The 21,747-nt window shown below is 31.7% G+C and overlaps 1 long non-coding RNA gene across 2 annotated transcripts; it reads right to left on the reverse strand.

The window, feature by feature from the left end:
- Positions 1–2,980: 2,980 nt before the first annotated feature.
- Positions 2,981–21,280, reverse strand: LOC127551835 (uncharacterized). 2 transcript variants are annotated; one of them, XR_007951187.1, is made up of 4 exons: positions 21,179–21,266; positions 17,419–17,469; positions 11,395–11,538; positions 2,981–3,245 (listed from the first exon to the last, which is right to left on the reverse strand). It is a non-coding gene; the product is annotated as an uncharacterized LOC127551835 (long non-coding RNA). The 2 variants fall into 2 exon arrangements; XR_007951193.1 differs by lacking the exon at positions 17,419–17,469 and having other exon boundaries at positions 21,179–21,280.
- Positions 21,281–21,747: the final 467 nt, after the last annotated feature.

The following is a 21,747-nucleotide window of genomic DNA, read 5'->3' on the forward strand; positions in this document are numbered from 1 at the left end:
AAACAAATAATAGAAAACCTTTCAATTTATATGCAATGATTTTGTGTATAAAGATAAAATAAGAATATTAGGCACATCTTAGTGTTGATGTTTACTGGGTAAAACTTATTTTGGTACGAAGACATATACCTAAATAGGAATCTGAAAGCTTCTTATAGTTTATATGCTGTTGTGAAATATTTCTTAGTTCATCCTTTTCTTGACAGGTCCCACCTTGACCAAGTAGAGACTGAAATCAAACAAGGTTTTGATCCAGAAATTAAGTTTTCTTACCCTCTGGGAAACGTACAAACTTAGCACTTCAAATTCCCATTACTGAATTTTCTAAGGACCCTTGATCATAGAACTGGATCTTCAGTTGATTTAATTTGTGACATTTCTAGCACTACTAGGAATGATTCCATAGGCTATGCTTTTTTAATTGGGAAAGAAAAACATTTTCCTACTAATTTTGCTGTGGATTTTCAGATGTTTGTTGTTCAGTCATTTTAGTAATGTCCAACTCTTCATGACCTCTTTTGGGGTTTTCTTGGCAAAGATACTGAAGTAGTTTTCCATTTTTTCTTCATTCAGATGCAAAGACTAACAAACAGTATGTTTCATGACTAAGAAATATGTTAAAGGAAAATTGCCTAATTATAATTTCAGTTCAGAAAATCTCTGAGAACCACATGACAGTATTATACCAGAGTTCATTGCCAATATCATTAGCAAAGTGAGAAAGGTCCATTAAGAAATCTCGTTATATATGGAATGCACAGTCTCTGTGTAGGAGATTCTATCAAAGTCATATGTACATAGGAGGTAGGGGTCTTTATAAAATAACCCCAGAGATACTGCACAACCAATACATGTTACACAATTTTGGATTCTAAGGTGGGCAGTTAAAATGTAGTGACTAATAGTCAACTAAATCAGCATACCTGTCATAAAAAGTCTAGCCCAGATAGATAGCTCAAGTGAAAATGATTTTATTGAAATTAGAATTGGGGTTTGGTACCCATTAGGTCAAGAATTCAATTGAATGTGTTTTAGTTACCAGCATCATCTCTATTTGTAAAATGAGGGAGGATTGAACCCAGAGGTCATTTCTTTCCAACTTAATAGTTAGAGAGATTCTCCCATAGGAGCCAGTGATATACAGCTTTTTTTTTTTTCCTATTCATTTATCAATATGGGAGAATAGGAGAGACCTAGGGATTGAAAATTGGGGAACTGCCTGATCTTGAGTTGCTTGTTAGTTTTATGCAAATATCCATTGCCTGTTTTATTGTGTGGCTTTCAAAGATTAAAAAAAGTACCATGAGCAGAAAAGTGTCCAGTAGAAATTACAAGATCATTATAGTGCAGGTCTGATGGGAGAAATATGCCATCACCAAAAGAAGAAATCAGCATCTGTAAAGCATCCTAAAAGCAAATTATCTTTTCAATGTACACTCTAGTAGTATGTTCTCTGCAAGCAACTACTTCCAGAGTTTACCCTAGCTATTCACATTCCTTATTTATGTTTATTTCCTCTTATGTGGATTCTTTATGACGATCCATTCTTCTCACTAATGCTGTGTATACTTATGGAAAATTGTGACTCAGGTCTGCAGGAAAGGTTTTGTCCCTATTTGTACACTATGTATGTCATTTGATTAAATTTCCTTGAAATAATTTGTTCTTCTGAGTATTAAAAATGAACAAATGTGTGGGCAGGTTCAAGAGCTGTGATTTGAGAGAAATCAGACCCTTAGTTTGAATTTATGGAGCCTGCTCTCTAGATCATCTAGGTTATGTATGGGTTGGTGGAAAATAACCATTGAGAGCTATAATGATAAATCTGATCAAAGCTGAGACCCTCATTTAAATAAAGATTTTTGTGAATGTGTCTATAAAAGCAAAGTAAGCAATTTAGTAATTATTTTTTGTAGTGAACAATAACTAGCTCCTCCTTTTTATTATTTATATATCATTTATATTAGATAACAACAGTAAAGCAATGACATCAGAAAAAATGTGCCATGCAAATTGGTAGATGGTATTTAAGATTCATGGTATCACTTTCTGTTCCTTTCTTCTCTCTTGCCCACAGTCTATGATGTCCCATCCCCCTATCACATGTAGACTCTAGAATCTATGGGTCAGTTAGGATTTAAATCAAGAAGATGCTTAGGATCTGTTCTGTGTAGAAAGAAGCCTCTTAGAAGAGTAGAACTTCTCTAAAGAGTAGGAACCCAATTTTGATAGCAGTCTGACAAGATGGTAAGATAACTGCGGCTGGTTGGGGAAAATATTTATTTTGGACTTCTCTATGATTTGGAATATTCTATGATCCCTTTTCCTCCCTTTTTTTCTCTGTCCCTTCAATTAGAGGGCTCACCAGATCTGAGGGATCTAAAACAAATGTTTCTTGAGAGATGGGGTGGGTGGGTGGGGTTAGGGCCATTTCCAGTGTCATGCCTGGGTTGTCCTAAAATGACTACACAAACACATACATATTTGTATATTGTCTTCCCCATTAAATTATAAACTTCTTGAGGGCAGGGACTGCTTTTTTTGCTCCTTTTGTCTCCTTAGTAGGTAATATAATGCCTGGTACATAGTAGCTACTTAGTAATGTTTATTAATTGATTAAAAGCAACACCCGCCTGGATCAGAGCTTTTTAAACTTTTTCCATTCATGATCCCTATCCTCCAGAGAAATTTTTATATGGACTGAGATATATAGGTATATATAACTAATCAAACATTAATTTCATGACTCTCACATTCAGTTACAAAATTGCATATGGGGTTGCCAGCCACAGTTTAAGAAACTGGGGCCTACGTGTACAAGTTTAAATGATCTGAATTCAGATACTTTATTTCTTAATTAAAGGAAAGAGGATCTAATTCTTCAGATAATGTTATCTACATTTCACCTGTTCTAACATTTGTTTATCTTTTATTTCACTTTTTCCCCCTTTCTATATATGTGCAGTCTCTTTTGGAACAATTTCAGATGATGCAAATTCTTTTTATTCTCTACTCATATTGGGGTTTGTGATAGTTATTTCAAAACAAAGCAAATCAGAGTTTGGGAAAGTAGCATTCCTACGTGGACAACAAAATGCTTCATTAAAGAAAGTTTGAGCTAAAATGGCACAACGAAAGCATTACCCAAAACATCTCTCAAAGACCAGCTGAATTCGACCAGCAGTTGTGGAAGAGATTGACAAATTTCAATTAAATAATTACTTGATGAATAAGTTTCTGGATTCCTATAATAAAGAAAAAAGGGAAAAAAAAAGTTTAATTAACAGATTTCTCATATCTTTCAAGTATATTTAATCCATACTCTTAAGGAAGTTTATCATTTGGCATTCAGACTTTCAATTCACCTTTAATATCATACAGTTTTACTACCGTGGCAAAATCATTAAAGTAAAATACATTGAGAACAATGAAAAAATTTTAAGCTTGAGTTTTCAGAGAGTTGGAAGTTAATATCGTTTCACTGAGTCTAGTATCTCTGAGATGAGAGTTCATCATGGCTCAAGTAAAACAATTCTGAAAATCATAGACTAACATGAACTCATGAGAATAATAGTAAAATAATGCAACATTATGCATAAAATAAGATATAATTTTGTGAGACTCAAAACATATTAAACATTGAATGGAGCATCTATTTGTATGTCTAATGGTAGATGAAAATATAAAACTTCTCTCACTCACCTTCTTCCACCATATCAACAGTAAAAACACCTACCTGGTCATTTTTATATCACATTGTCAGAGAAAGGATAAATGGCACCTAAGGTAACACTGGCCTTGGGATCAGGAAGATTCATCTTCATGAATTCTATTCTGATCTCAGGCCCTTACTAGCTATGTGAATCCAGGGCCCTTAATTTTGTTTCAGTTTCCACATCAGTGAAATAAGCTAGAGAAGGAAATAGCAAACCACTCTAGCATCTTTGTTAAGAAAACATCAAATAGGATCATTACAAGTCAAACACAAATGAACAACAAATAAAGAATAAGTCAGAAAAAAAACAAAAACAAAACAATTGTTAGAACAATTTCACTGTGTATCTAGCTCTCTTGAGAAGAAAAAAGACAGGAAAAGTAGGAAAACTAACAACCTATGAAAGAGGTATAATGAAGTACATTAGGGATTAATAATCTTAACTAAAAGTTATATAGAATTTTATAGTTTGCAAAATACTTTATCTGCATTGCATCATTTGAATCTCAAAATCCAATGAGTAAAATACTACAAGAATAATTATTTTTATTGCATGAATGAAGACTAAGTGTCAAAGATGGCATTTCAACCTAAGTTTTCTTGCTTCCATATCCAGCATTCATATTCCTCCCTTGGTTCTAGTAATTGCCTTTTAGAGAATGAAATTTAAAAAAAATCATCAGTTAATAAAATCAATATGCTTTTTTGAGGGTCTCAGAACCATAGTTTCAATTGGAAATTCACGATTTCCTATTGAATCTTTGTGCTGTGTTGTATAAATGGAATTTTAAAAAGATCTTTTTATATTTATGTTCAAAATGAATACAAATATATTTAAAGGATTATTGAATTGAAGTTGTTCTATTACTAATATTTTATCACTTGTGGGAAAAACATTAAGCATCACATTTGCCATATACCACTTTGAAATTTCTGAAATAATCAACATTCATGAATCTTTATAGAGATCCTTATGAGCCACTGATTTGTAAGGTCTCCAGGACATCAGTATCTGTTCTAAAAAAATTAATATCTATTGGTCCCCATTTTTGTTACACATTTTATTTATTGTAAAGGAAAGAAAAAAGAAATATATGTGAGGAACACAAAAGAAAAGTACCATGAGTGGAAACGGAGTGGGAAAATTGTGTATTCATGAAATATTTGTTTCATATATCACATAAATATGCATATTTGATTACTTAATCTAAACTATACACTCAATAACTACAACTAAAGAAACACATAATAAGCCAGGGAACTAGAAATTAAAAACTGTTGAGAAAAACTAATTATATAAACCAATAAATCAGAAGTCATAAGAACCCAGAAACAAGAAACCAATAGAAGCACAATCTAGGTATGATCAAATGATTAGAGAAATAAAAGTCCTACACTTAATATATGCTCTGTGATTTGAAGAACTTGAAGGTAGGCTGAATTGCTGTCTAGTAAGATCTATAGCCTGAGACTTGCCTATAGGGTACTTCTACTGGGTTCTATAGATGAAAATAGAGAAAATCCTAATTCAGAGAATCCACTTGAACAGCTTTGAAGGTCCCAGTCTTGAACTTTTCATTGAAACCGAAACATTAGGAAGGAAAAGCCAAAATGCCAGAGTAAAGGAAGGGACTCACTCAAGTACTCTCCCAAACACTTTCAAAACCCTTTAAATGGTAACTCTAAAATTTGAGGGTGTCATAACCCATAAAAAGATGGAGTGGAACAATTTTCTAGCTGAAAACAAATTTTTTTCTTTTTTAAAATTTATTTAAAAGAGAAAAGAAAAACAGAAAAGGAATATAAAAGAAAATATTGTCATGGGCTCAGCAGAACATCAGGAAGGATTCAAAATATATAACAACAAATTACCAGTTCAAGAAAGTATATATATTAGTAGAAAAAATTATATTCATGAGTGTCCATCTTTACTTCCTTGTAAACTATTCTTTAATTCAATGCTATGCATCTTTTTTTACTTTATTCTTTTTTTCTCCCTTTTATCTTCCTCCCATTTCCCAGCAGGGTGTAGTTGGGAAAGGATATATTTATATATACATATACAGATACAGATACAGATATGTACATATACATATATAACCATACATACACACTGCCCCCCCCATACACACATATATATATTTTTAAATTTTTCCTCAATGTCTCTCATTTAATTTTTAAATTATTTTTAAGTTCTTCTATAAAATCTCTCTGGGTAGGGAGCCAGTTCACTTAACTCTTTGAAGGGGAAGCTTTTTTTTTTTTTTTTACTTCAGTACCCTCCTCTGAAGATGAACCCTGGCCTTCTCTGGGACCATAGTAAATCTCTATTGGGGGGAGGGAGTGGGTTCTTCTTTGCCATTTCATTTTTTTAATATGAGATATTTGTGCAAGCACCTCTAATTTTGGTGTGGGGAGAAAGGTGTCTTTGACTTCACTTTGGCTCTCCACTCTGAACTGGAACCCCAAATCAAGACCTCCACCCATCTGCAAGTGCCCACATCCATAGAGTCCCTGTCCCACTGTCTCTGCACTTATCAGGTGCTCTGGTTCCTTCTAGCCCAAAGCTGCATTTCTGCCTCATAGCTGGGCCTGGAGCTCATAATCAGTTGAGATTCATTCATTTTTCCCAGACTCAGATTCCCAACTTCTCATGCTGTCCAGGAAGTGAAAATTTCTGTGGTTTCTGCTGAAACTCCAGACATACCCCGCTAGCCTGGGGTCCCCACTTGGTATTTCTGCAGAGCTAGCCCAGAGCTGTTTTCACTTTGAATGGATTAATACTGGACATGGGTCTGTCTTCTGACCTTTTTGAGTTGTACCTGGATGACTTCAGTTCTGCCCTAAGTTTTCTTGATTTTTTTTCAGCAGTCTAATTCTAAAGAATTTTGGAGCAAGTTTCTCAAATGAAGGCCTTATTTCTAAAATACATAGGGAACTAAGTGAAATTTATTTTAAAAAAGCATAAAAGCCATTCAATTCCTTTTTTTTTTTTTTTTTTTTTTTAAGCCATTCAATGGAGTTATAACGGGAAGTGTTATTCACATTCAGAGAGAGAGCTATGGAGACAAAGTGGATCAAAGGAAGTATATATCACCTTTTTTGTTGTGTATTTGTTTGCTTTCTCTTCCCCCTTGCTTGTGCTTTCTTTTGATCTGATTTTTTTGGTAGCATGACAAATATGTAAATATGTCTAGCAGAATTGTACATGATTAACCTATATCAGATTGCTTGCTGTTTTGGAAGGGTGGGGAGGAAAAGAGAGAACAAATTGTCATGCAAGATTTTTCAGGTGAATGCTAGAAACTATCTTTCTAAGCATTTGAAAAAAAAAAAACTATTATTAAAATAAAAAGAGCCATTCCCCAATTGATAAATAATTAAAGGATATGAACTATGCCTAAAAGGTTATAAAATCTTGCATACTCTTTGACCTACCAATAACACTATGAGACATGTGTCCCAAGAGAGATTTAAAAAAAAAAAGGAAAAAGACCTATATGTACAAAAATATTTATTGTAGTTTTTTTTTCCCCCTCAGGGCAAAGAATTGAAAATTGAAGGTATGCTCATAAATTGGGGAATGGCTGACTAAATTGTACTATGTGATAATAATGGAATACTAATGTTATGTAAGAAATTATGAGCACAATGCTATCAGAAAAACCTGGAAAATCCTCCATGAGCTCATACAAAGTGTAATGTACTATGTACAAAGTAATAGCAATGCTGTTGGAGGATCAGCTGTGAATGATTTTGCTATTTTCAGCAATACAATGATCCAACATTACTCTGAATGACTTATGATGAATAATGCTATCCATACCCAGAGAAAGAATTGTGTCAGAATATAGATTGAAGTATACTTTTTTAAAAACTAAGGGGAGAAGGAGATCTATGTTTTCTTTTGCAATGTGGCTTTTATGAAAATGTTTTGTCTAACTTCACATATGTCTTTTCAATATTGAGTGGGCTAGGAAGGGAGGAAGGGAGAGAATCTGGAAATCAAAGTTTTAAAACAATTACAAAAATGATTTTACCTATAACTGGGAAAATATATATATTTTTTAAAATAAAAAGTTGAATGCTTGGCAGCACTCTGCCAATGGAACATAACTGAGTTGTTTTTGTAGATCTAGGTTTAAGGTGGCTAGCTGTTTGCTAAAAAAATTTTTTACCACTGCTTCAATAGCCTACGAGTAGTAGAAAACTGACTTCTTCCAATAGAAGGGCAGAAAAACCCAGATGAAATGTATTTTTGCTTAGTAAATGATGAATGAATGAATATGAATTCATATTTCACATGAATAGATGATGTCCTAAAGAGTCTAAGGAAATTCAGATTTATAGGTTGCCTCATGTGAGTTTCTTTATTCGTTTACCTCATTTTTAGGTTTAAGTTTGTGTAGACTCTCTCCCAAGAAGGTACAATGTGTGCATTGGTGTGAGAGTGTGATCTAAGTTTATGAGCAGATATATTGTAATTATTACTGCTTATCTTCTGTCAGTACATGTTTCATCTTTAATATTAAATGATCTCATCTTGGCTTGTTAAGTGGTATGTATACTGGCGGGGAGGGGCTCAGAGGCTACTTTTTTGAGTATTAGATATGTAGCTATTCCACATCAGCATTACTTATAGGCCATCAACAGTGAATTATAGATTTATACTATTTTCTTTGTAGAAACATATTATTTGTCATATTGGGTGTAGGTACAATGTGTGAACCAGGTCCAGCATAGCAAGAAGGAGTGAGAAAAGTTGGGTGCATAGTGACATATTATATGAACTTTTAAATTTAGAAATAGAGATTTATTTTATAAATAGAAAACAAAAATGTCCTCATATTCTCTTTAATGACTTCTGTCAACTAAATGTGCTTGATAAGTGTTCTTAAAACACTTGCACTATCTCACACTATTTAAACAGATATGGTTTTAAAATGCATTTGGTGAGACCAATGTAATCCATTTTTTTTTCCTCAGGTATATTTTTCTTAATATGAAATTCCATTTATATTAGCTAAATTCTATATAATGCCATGGCGTAAAACCCAGGCAAATGAAGTAGATAAGAGGGAGATGAAGGTAATTTAATACTGATAATAGTATCCATATAATTTTGTTTCCTTCATGAACACAGGTTAGTCTTTAAAAACTGAGCTAAATAACTTCTAACTATATAGTCTTCTCATCCCATCTCGTTATTTAAGGTATATGTTCTTGATTGCTCCTTTTTGTAGAAGTAATTTAACAATAATTCATCAGCTGCTTTTGACTTAATGGAAAGTGATGGATAAAAGATGACAAAGTAGTAAACAATATTCCAGGATAGATTTCAGGATACTGAATGAGACAAAGAAGATGAATTGAATAGCTGCTGAGAAGGCAAGAACAAGATCTATTCATTTCAGATATTTGTTTGGTGCAAAAGAAAGCAATAAAAAGGAGAAAGGGATATGAAAACATGTACATAGTGTTTACTTGACTTTTTTTGTCACTAAGAGAAAGTGGGAAAAAGCACAAAAATCTCAAGGACTGCTTCAAAGACTGAAATTCACTTTTAGGATATTCTTTTATTTCATAGTTGGTCTAGCTAGAGGGTGACTTCAAATTGATAATAGATAATCCCTTCTAGGTTTATCCTGGAAGCAAAAACCAAATCTCCAGAAACCTGTCTCCCACTAACTTTGAAAAAACTTTCTTTTTTTTTTGTTTGAATCACAGGTGGATATGGGACAAGTAAATATTTCTTCACTGTGTGTCAATATTTACATAATTGCTCCACATTATTTTTTGAGAAAATGTCATATTGTTTTTATCTTGATTCCAAATTAGATTATGCCTTAAAATTATATAGGTGAATTTTCAAAATATAGATTGTGACAACTCAAAATGCAATTAGAAAATTAAAAGCATACTATTATAGAGGCATATTAAGAAATATATAATGTATGAATGCCCAATTATTTTCTATTAATATTCTAATTTTCTAATAAAAATTTTCACAGTTCACAAAACAATTTACATATATTTCTCCATTTGATTCCCATAACAGTTCTGTGAAGCAGGAGAAATAGAAATGAAAGTCCTCATTTATGTATAGAAAGTTCTAATATGTAGACTCCCTCCACTGATGAAGATCATAAATTTGCAACTCATCTATATTTATAATCATAATGAGTTGCCTAAGGTCTTGAGAAGCTGTGACTTGCCTAAGCTAGTATATGCCAGAGGAATGAATGAACGCAAATTCTCTCTATTCTATAACTAGTTCTTTAAGAGTTCCTCATCACTGTTTTATAGGTGAAGAAATTGAGGATTGGAAAAGTGAAATGACTTTGTCTTAAACCACACAGCTAGGAATTTCTTGCCCTGAAATGTGAACTATAGGCCTTTTGACTGGAAAACCATTGTTCTTGCTCCTGGATAAAATAAGCACTTAACACCATTTATTCGCGTTGCTTTACTACTTGTAGAGAATTGTAAGACTGGGAAAAGTTCCAAAACAAGTGTAAGATATAAATCTATAATAGATTTATAGCTTAAAGGAACCAAAAGAGTCATATAAACCAACATCTTTGTTTTGAAAGCTTGTAAACGGAGACTTAGAAAGATTAAGTGATATTATATTAACTACAAATTTAGATATTTAGAATTTTTATAATGGAATAATAAGTTGTGTTGAGGCATTTTTCCTCTCTGAACTCTAAGAACTACTATAAGAATATTGGAGTTAGAAATCTTATAATCTATCAATATGTTATTCAGTAAATTGAGTTCAATTAACATAGAATTACCTTGTGGGATAATTAAGACCCTTAGGAAATAAAATCAATTAGCTACTTAACAATCTCTATGTAGATACAAAATTCAGTAAACACAAATGATAAAGTTGATAGAATATTGACTAAATTTACTGTCTCAAGTAAGCTTAAGTATTGATTCATTCAAATGCCAAATCTTGCCACTTCTAACCCTACTATCTCTAGAAATCAGGGCCTTCTCCTTACTCACATAGCCACTACCCTAGTCCAGGATCCTTATTTCTGTTTATTTGGATTATATCTATATTTCTGAATTGGACCCTCCTTTACCCAGATGATAGCTATTTTCTTTTAACTCAGTTATTACTATCTCATTGCTTTATGCAAGAATTTACATTTTTGTAGCACTTTAAATTTTCTATAGCACTTTTGTCACAGTTTGTATGTAGGGGTAGTTGTAGTAGATAAAGAGTTTGACTAGGACTCATAAAGAATTGAATTCTAATCCTCCCTTAGGTAGATATTAACCATATAACTTTAGACAAGGCACTCAACCTCTCTCAGTTTCATCTGTAGAACAGGGACAATAATATCACCTAACTCTTGGGGTGTTTATGAAAATTAAATGAAATAAAATATGAAAAATTCTCTGCAAAACTTAAAGCACTATAAATGTAAGCTAATAGCTAATATATGTAGATAGATGGATAGATACATAGATACAAACAGCACAAATATTATCCCCACTTTGCAGAGAAGTGACTCAAAAATGCAAAATGATCTGTTCTGTGGTAACAGACTAAGGGTCTGTGAGGTACTCTGGCTTTTCCACTATTTGCTATCATGGCGAAGTGGCAGAAAAAAAGCAGTGAATAAATGTTGTAGAACTTATACTATTCAATTTGAACTTACACGGGCATGTTGAGAAGTAAGCCTAAGAACAGGCAAAACAAAGTTTTATATGGTGGACCCCTCATGCTCATCAAGGCTGGAAATACTTCTTTCTTTTAACTCTAAGACTTAGAATCTGAACATTAACTTTCGGGATAATAGCATCTACAACAGAACACAATAATAGAGTTAAAAAATATACTTGTGATTAGTCAAATTAAAAACAGAGAAAAGGAACCAGACTAATTTCTTAAGTATAAATTTATTTTCTCAATAATGAAAGATCAGTGACCTTTTTTGATTAACATTGAGAAAAATTGTACGAAAATACTTTAACATCACACTGATGAAATGTATACTATAAAAGATGTGTCAGATAATTAAAAAAGAATTAGGAAAATCTAACAATGTTTTATAATATCTCTATACATGGCATAATATAGCACTGCCTATAGTTTTCATCATTTACTTACCTATCAGTATTATTCAATAAAATTCAAAAGAATTCATCAAGAACCTACTATGTATCACGTGCTTTTTAGGAGCTGAGAGAATATCAGAAACAAAACAGTTCTATCCTTAAGATTATCTTCTCCTGGAAATAAGGATGACAACAATATTTCTTTTAAAAGAGATTTGTAACTTGGAAGATAACCTTTCTTTTCCCCAGAGTGACAATATCAACAAATTGTTCCATCCTATACACAGAGAGATATGTATGCATATTTTAGATAACAATTAAGTGACACAAAAAAGTGGTTGAATGGTTGATAACCTTATTCTCCGTAAACATGTATTTCTTTATTTCTCTAATCTATTCCCCCTTCTTTCTCTTCCATCAATTCTCTCTTTGACTTTTCTTCTCTCTTTACCCTAATAAACTCTTTTAAATGATTGAAATGTCTTCATAATAATGAAATAAGGGTATTATTATCTGGACCACATTTTTTTTTTTTTCCTGACACTGAAGAAGGTTTGTATAGTATAACATGGTTTGGGATTAATCTTATTGTTAGATTCTTTGTCCCTTCTCTCTACCCCATGATTAATCAAGTATAAAATGCCCTCTTCTTAAATTCTAATCATTATTCCTATGACTGACCCTAAGGACTAAGTAGAACAAGAAGCCTGTTCCATACAACAGCCTTTCAAATATCCAAGGATAGCTATCAGTTCAATTGAATTCGACAAATATTTACTAAACACATTTGATTTATCAAATGTGCTAAATATTGAGGTCAGAAAGATAGTTTCTGCCTTCAAGAAGTTTATTTTCTATTGGGGACACACACTTTATAGACTAATGAATAAAATGTGTTCAGGAAGAAATTTCATGAGTGTTAATAAGCAAAAGTCATATGTAGAAGGTGGGATTCTGCATTTTGAAGAAATTGAAACCTTTCCTGTTTGTTAAAATATTTTGAACTTTGTGGTCTACTGACACAGAATGTGAAAGCTATAGTTATCTCAGTGCCATAGTAAGATTTTCATTTTGATTCCTATTGTAAAAAATTAAAATTAATGTAGCAATATTGTATGTTTCAAATTGCCATAATCTTTAGAATTGTCAGTTTGATTTTTCAACTCTGATGTTTTTGTACCACTCATTTATACCATTAACATTAAGATGAAATAAAATCAATTGTGTTTTGAGAATTTTTTTTTCTTTTAAGCTAATTTAAGATTCCAGAGGATGCTATAAATTTAGGAGTGGAAATAATTGAAGAAATTTGATATAAAGCTATATGGAACCAATGATTTCAACTTATTTGGGATAAGGAATCGAATATTGGATAATTGCTATACTTCCCTATGATCCCCTGAACTCAAATTAACCAAATGATTCTTAAACAGAAATAAAAATCTTTAAACTCCCCATTGTTCACAAACATTTAAACATAGTAAATCTATATTGTAAATGAGATGATCTCTGTCAAATTATTTGCAGATTTTGAAGAGATGTTAGCTCAAACAGCATTGATTGCAATGGCCAAATTATCCCCAAACTGTTTTCAACAATTGTATTATTTCTCTATTTTTCCTATGTAACATGCTAAAAACTAAGTGAGATATCAAAGTATATGGTACTGGTCCTGCTTCCAAAAAGTTACAATCTAATAATTTATGCTTTTATGTCAAATTTTCATGCTAAAAGAATTGCTTTGAAATAGAACAACATATTGTCACTTTTGTACAGTTCCCTAACATTTATTTAAGTTAAAGTGCTTTTCTTATAACAATCATGTGAAATCCACTAGTTAATTTGAACATCACTATTTTACCTGACAAATAAAGAAAATAGGGCATAGAGAATTTCAGTCATTTGTTCGATGTCACATAGTTAACAAATATTTGATATTAATTTTGGGATCAATTCTTTTGACTTAAAGATCAATGCTCTCTTAAAAAACAAACAAACAAACAAACAAAAAAAACACCAAGAATTTTTATTGATGGCATTTGTCTTTACATTAGTCTTTTTTGGAAAAAAATTAATATCTTCTCTTTTCCTCCAGATTGGACTTGTGGCATTCTGCTATAATAGTTGTCAACTTTTCTGGCATGAGGACAAATGCATGCTTCATGGTCCATTTATTATTCAGTTTGCTCACTTGCTTAACAATCATTTGCACTGCTAAAGGTACTATATATGTGTATGTACCATATACATTATATATATATATACATATATATAATATACATATATATATAATGATAGAGTTCTTCTCATTCTGTTTGCTTAAATTTTCATGTCTTTATTAATAAAGAACCTTATTTTTAATCTCATTTGTCAAGATGATATTTGTCACAGTAATATTCCATTATACCTATATATTTTTGTAGTTATTTCTCAATTAATAGAAATCACTTTTTCCCAGTTCACAGTGTTGATATAAATCATTTATTAACTATTGAAGCCCCAATTCTATCTTTGTCTTTTTGGGGGTATATTGCAATAGTAGTATGACTAGCTATTTATTTAGTTAAAAAATGAATGTAGAATATTAGTTGGACCAATCAACAATTTCATCAACATTATTTTAGTGTTTTTGTACTCCCACAATTCCTTCATCATAAACTCTTCTCAGTTTTTGCATTTCAGTATAGATCTATTTCAATTTTCATTTCATTTCATTCATGAAATGACCATTTGTAATTCGTGATTTTTCTTTTGAAATTTTTTAAAATTTTTAATAGATGGCATCTATTGAAGAATATCTCTTTATATACATACATATCATTTCCTTTAAACCTTAAATATTAGAAATTTGTAAGTAATGCTTAATAAAATTACTTTTTCAACTTTTTTTCGCCTTCCCTGAAAAGAATTTCTTTGTGTAAAATCTAATTTCACATAAATGAAAATGGCTAAATATGTCTTTAAGGTTTTTTCACTCCTTATCCCATTCTCCTTTTCTTTTTCTTCTCCTTTGTTTTATTATCAAATTCTATTTCTGTTCAGAGTTGGGGGGGGGTCACAATTTAGAACACTTCTATAGGTTTGCTGTGAGGTGTGCAATTGATCCTATTTTCCACTTTTCCTGGGTTTACGTCTCTGTGCTTTACCTACTTCTGAAACTAAATTTTTTCAGCTCTTAGGCTTATCTTAGGGAATTTGTCACAAGGGATCACATGAAGCTCTCTAAAGACATTTGATAGTGATAGTGGTGACTTTAAGAAGTTAGTTTTTTTTTTAATTTAGTCTTTCCTACCTTTATCTAGCTATCTCTATGAATCACCTTTTTTTCCTTGTGTGTAGTGCTAGACAGTTGTATTAATGTCTCACTCCTGGTACTCATTCTCTTATACAATCTTATCCTTTAGCTTCCAACTTCCTCTATATCTTCCTATTTTGCATCCTCTGAAGCCTAAGGGCTTTTCACAATGAGGAGCTTCCCCCTAACTCTGAGATCCTAGATCCCTATGGAAAATTAACAGGTACTTAACTAAAACATTGCTGTATAAAACTGTAGATCTATGACCATCAATTTTATTATTGTCTTTTAGAGTAGGGTACTGGAAAGAGAGTGTTATGAGATGAATTAAGAAGAGTGGTGACCTTCAGGAGTTTTTAAAATAAGGATGATGTAGTAATACATTCTTTCAATTTTTTTTTTCCTGCCAGTATTGATTATGATTCATTTGGTGAAAGGAAAACTACTCCCTCTACTATTTCTTTTACCATTTTTCACCTATGCTCTTTCTGCCCCACTAGCTGCCTTTCACTTTGAAGATATCTTTAAATCTTTAACTGTCAACTGTCAGATATCACATACACAATACTGACAGCAAAAAGCTTGTTGCAAAATTAGTCAACTTGACTAATTCTAGAAAACCTATATATACAACATTTTTATAATGCCTGGTGAAACATCACTTTTAAGGTTCCAAGATAGGAGATAGGGAGATAGAGAAATGACTCACTTTGCTATATAAAATAAGCCTAATCTCTGGTTAGGCTTTGATTCTGTGGAAAATTCTATGGGTTATAAATCTATTATATTTCACATCAACACTAGTTTTATTGTATCTAATACATTCACTATTGGATACAGTTCAAAAAGGCTTATAAACAATACAAAAATGTTTAGGGTTTATGGCATTTAATTTTGAATTGTCTTTTCAGTTATTTTAAATACTTGTCTTTTGAGATCATGCATTAATAGATGCAAATTGGAATCCTGCATCATTTATCTAAATGATGCATATGATTTTAATTAATGGGAATTACATTAAAGAAGATATATTATTACCATCTGCTTGGCAAATACAACCTAAATATTATAGATCCTTTCCATTTGACTTATAGCTGAAATTTTATAAATGTTTTTATTTCCATATGAGAAAGTGAATTCCATAAGAATAGTGATTCTCTTATGTTTTCTGTCTATGGAAATTCACACACAGACACACAGACCCACATATGACCATGACTTTGCAGACTTCTTTGCATATAGAAAGTACTTAATAAATGATTTTCCATACAATTATTTATTTATTCCAGTCATTATTATATAAACACAAGCTTGTACTAATACATGTTGGATTATTTGGAAGGATCATTGGGGGAAACAAACATTTTATTTATTCTTGAAAAGAGTTCTAAGAAGAAATTAATTTTATTTTGGTTTTTATTTAAGATTTTTAATTTTTGGAAGATCTGCTCACTCAATTTCTGATTGTCAACTACAGTACTCATTAAAATTTTTGACAGTAAGGGCAAATTCAGTTAAAGAAGGCAAGAGTGTTGAGAAATGTCTAAATTATACAATTCTGTGCAAGAGGGGATTAGGAATTTAGAACTAGAAAGAATCTTCAATGTTATCAAGTCTTACTTAATCATTTTAGAGATGGAAACAGAACCCAAACAGGTGAAGGGACTGACTCAGTGTCATGACACCAATAAGTTATAGTATCTGAGGTAGAATTCAAAATTAGCAGTTGAAGAAACTAAGAAAATTAGGATTTTTGGCAAGTCTAAATAGTAGACTCTCTATTTGGGGTAGACTAGAAATGAGCCCAGGTTCTAATTTTCTTCAAGGAAGAAAATAATACAAAGTTCCATCAATTCCAGAAAAACAATTTTGATAGGATTAAGGAGTGATGTGGCAGAAGATCCCAGATTTCTTAAAAACCCACTGGAGTGGATTGAACAGAGGAACCACTTAATTAGATTAGTGCTTTAAGAATGTTACTTCAGCAAGAACTTGGGGGTATGATGATCATAGGACTCTTTGTGGCAACCATAGTGTTATTGAGGAAAAAACTAGATTATAAAACTTACCTCATACTACATTCATCTACCACAATTCATTTAGTTATTTCCCAATAGCTGGTTATTGCATTAGTTTCCATATAGTAATTTTAAAACTATTTGGATGAATATAGTGAACCATAAGAAATGATAAAGTGGATAGTTTTAGAAAAAAATGTGTAAGATCTATCTGAACTGACAAAGAATGAAGTGAACAGAACTAAGTAAATTTTTTATCTCTCAAATGAAATAATAATGATGCCAAACAAAAGACCAAAAATACTACTTACCTTCTGCCACATAAATAGTAAAAAGATGCATATATCAAGAGGGGGGATAACCTGGAAAATATTTACAAGCAAACTTGGATTCATTTAACTTACCCCTTACCCAAGGGGAGAATTAAAAGTAGTGATATGCCCCTTCCACCCCACTCCACCTCCTCAAAATATGGGAATTGTAACATTTTCTTTATATGCAAAATCAAACAAAGAAAACAAAATCAGAAATAAGTTCAGAAAGAAGTGACATGCAGGGTAATTACTAAAATGGAGATTCACTGATTCATGCAGAATCTTCTTTTTTTTGTGGTGTGTGTGTGTATGTGCTTGTCTACATTCATAATGACAGAGACAGATAGACAAAGATAGAGACACAGACAGAGAGGGAGGAAGTCATGAAGGAGAAAAGGAGGGAGGGAAGGAAGTAAGTTAGGAAAGCATTATGTTGCAGAGCTCCATGCATTGATACATGTTAGATTAAAATTTTCTTACTGGGAGTTTCTATGTGAGTGAAATGAGATTCTGTCCTTAAAAGCCCTAAAAAATAATAATAATAAAAGACAAATCTATAATAGAAAAAGATAAGCATCACAAAAAGCCTAAGAGGAAATGGCAAAAGAGAAAGAACAGAGTTAGGAGTAGTGCAAAGAAGAAAATAAAAAAAATCAGGGATTTCAGTTTCTCTCTTTTTCTGATTCTGTTGATGAGAAAGTGACCTTTATATTATACCTTTTCTTTCATTTTCCCAATATCTATGAAATCATTTAAGCCGATATTGTTTACTGAAGAAATTATATAGAGACTATTACTAGGGTAGATGAACCCTTTATCATACACTTCCCTTCCCCCAAAGTTGCAGGATCAGCAAGAATAATAGATTATTTTTTCTCACTGCCACTTTCAGATTTTTCTCTCTGACTCATTAGCCATATCTATTATTTGGGATTCACCCTATGAAGACATGTAATAGTATCAAGAGTTTTATGATGTTTTCCTACTGCATCTGAAATCATTCTACTTCTTTTCCCCAGTGAATTTAGAACTTCATTTATGATCCCATCACATTATCTTTGGGGATTTCCATTCACACCCTAGCTTCCCCTTCCATTAAACACCTCAGCTCTCATTATATGACCTTTTACTCCACAACAACCATGCTAAAAAATGATTACAAACTTTATCTCATCATTTTGCACCAATGTTTTACCTTAACTATACATCTCTCTGAAATTTCTTTATCTGACTCAAACCTCTTATTTTTGCATCTTTTTTTTATACCTAACATATCCTAAATCTTTTCTACCCTGGAACTTATTGTCCATCTAACCCATTCTTGCTCTTTCAGGCCTTACTCTGGTTTCACTTTTCTCTCAAAATATTGATCCATTAGAAAACTAGTTTAATTTTATGCTTTCCTCTGTGCTTGACTTCTCACACAATTACCTACTCCATGCTATCACCATATTTTTCTTTTAAAATCTTCATTCTAGATTATTCTCCCTATGCCTTTTGTTCTAGAAATATGTTGCCAAATAATGATGGAATAAGTTAACAATGATGATAGTTATCCCTAAGATATTTAATATAATTTTATCTAGGTCCTCACTATTATACACACATCTTTCTATTTTCCCATAATTAACTCTGGTTTCTACTTATTTCAGAATCTGATTCAAATTTTAAATTCCCTTATATCACTTAAAATCTTTCTGCCCCCCTTTTCAGCACAAGACTTTTTCAAATACTTCACTGAAAAAAGCAAATGATGTTATCCACTGCAAGCTTTCTCCTCCCTAAATCTTTATTTTTAATCACTTCAACATTCCCTTTTATCCATATTTTTTCCTGTTAACTTCTTGAAAATATCTGTTTCTCTGAGTGAGCACTTGATTCTATTCCCTCTCTTCTATTCTCTTTCTTTCTTTCTCTTTCTTTCTTTCTTTCTTTCTTTCTTTCTTTCTTTCTTTCTTTCTTTCTTTCTTTCTTTCTTTCTTTCTTTCTTTCTCTTTGTTTCTTTTCTCTCTTTCTTCTTCTTCTTCTTCTTCTTCTTCTTCTTCTTCTTCTTCTTCTTCTTCTTCTTCTTCTTCTCCTTCTACTCTAATTATACTAATTCTTTCTCTGTAAACTTTTTAAACTTGCTTGTAGATTTTTTTTTCTAAGCTTATGGGAAATGGTTTCTTCCTAAGTAAGCAGTAACAATTTGGAAAATTCAAAAAAAGGCAGGGGAAACAAGATAATGGTTCCATTTTACATGTCTGAGAGGGACTGAAGGAAACCTTTGAACTAGAGCATCTTCAGTTTTAAGCAATACTTCATGGTTTATGCAGAGAATGCATTTTGGATTCTAGGCCTACTCACTAGTATTTCATAGGGCTTATGTGATCTATAAATAGTCAAAAATATTTAAGTGTCAAGCACTGAACTAATCAAGCTTTGGGGATATAATAGGAGGAAAAATAGCATTCTTGCCCTTGAGGTGCTTACAATGTAATGTAAAGTTGGTTATTGTTTAGGTAAGGGAATAGGAGATTATTCTGAAAGTTCATAACAAGTTATCATTTATTTTAAGCTATCAAATAGACAATATAACCCTTTGTTTAAATTCTCTGATATATTTAAAGAGACATAATGCTAATTGTGACAGGTGGTTCATTTAATTTGTAATGACAATGCTAATTATGAAAGGAAATTGGTTTATTACATAAGAAAGTTAAATAGGCAGTCACTACTGTGTTTAATTACCCTTCTTTAATATACCATCAATAGCATTTCATAGTCCTTTGGTGCTACCTAGATTCTAATTTTAAATAATAACCATGCATTTGTTATAAAAATGGAAAGAATTTAAATAAAAAGAATCAACATTTTTGTCAAATAATCTTTGGCTACATAGTGACTGGTAAAAAAAAAAAAAAACAGAAAAAATAACAATTTCTTTTACAAAGCAGCATTGGAGACATAAAAGTAAAAACAATACAAATAACCAAACTGCAATGGTTTCAGATTTTAATGAGCTAATGAGTTTCTATGATACATTTTGCATAGAAGACCTATTCAATGTTGTGTAAATTCAAACAAATTAAAAGCATTATCATGTCAAAAAAAATTGGTTCCAAGCCTTTTTGTATCAAGTAAATTGGGGGATAAACCTCAAAGGCCATATAAGTTCTATAAGAAATGTTTGTCTAATACTGAAAGCAGTCAAATATTGATTGGAATATAATACATAATATTTTTATTCTTTTTGTCAGGTTCAACCCTATTCTCCTTCTTAGAGCTGATCTTTAGAAATTGCCTAGTTTTCCCATAAGGATTACACCTATTGCTCTTCCATGATGGCATCCTGTAGATTTCTGTATCCTGAGATATAGCTTTCTATCTATCCTAAAAAAAATGAGAATGAGAAATTGCCATTTTTGGATTATCATTCTTCAGAGAAATCATAGAGTAGTGGATACATATCTAGACTTTTAATCAGGAGGATCTTATTTTCACCTTTAATACTTACCAGTTTTGACAATACTGAGCAAAGTACAACCTCTGGTCACATTAGACTAATAAATTAATGAGACTAATATACAAAAAGGATTGTTATCATTCTTGATAAAGTTTCTTTACTAAGGCTCTCCATGGTGTGAAAATCACAGATGTTCCAATGTTCCTCTCTTTTTTCTAGAAACTATTCGAGAAAACTATCATAATCAAACTCTGAACTCCATTTCATCTTTGGACCAGAAACAGTATGGCTTTTTTCCCTTGAAATGCTTACCTTAAAATTAATACCCCCTTGGGGGTGAGGCACTGCTTGATCCATGGTTCAAGCTGTGGTAAAAAGGACTAAGTCTTCTAATGTCCCAGAATATCAGTACCAGAGTCTGACATCATAGAACCTTAGAATTACTTGGAATCATAGCACTAAAAACGACTTAAAGGGACCATCTTATATTTTGACTTCAAGCAGGGGAACAAATTATACAATAAATAAAAGTTATTTAATATACAGATAATATATTGATATATATGTATAGTAAATGTTTATATAGAAATGTTATATATGCTTGTATATGTATTTGTGCATGTGAATCTAGAAATAAAAACTATACAACTTTCATTGCTAGTACATTTCCAAGTATTATCAATATTAAAAACAAAAGTTATACAAAATCCTCTTTTTCGAAGTTTTTTTTTTTTTTTTTTTTTTTTTTTTTACCTCCATGAAATCTTCATCTAATCCTAATCCTCAACATGATGTTATAGTGACCTTGGTTTCTCAGTAATAGCCTTATCATTCTGAAAAAAAAGCTTTTACCCAGTAAGGTCTGGGAAATAGATATGATT

The sequence above is a fragment of the Antechinus flavipes genome, chromosome 1 (genome assembly GCF_016432865.1).
Source record: "Antechinus flavipes isolate AdamAnt ecotype Samford, QLD, Australia chromosome 1, AdamAnt_v2, whole genome shotgun sequence".
Lineage (NCBI taxonomy): Eukaryota > Metazoa > Chordata > Mammalia > Dasyuromorphia > Dasyuridae > Antechinus > Antechinus flavipes.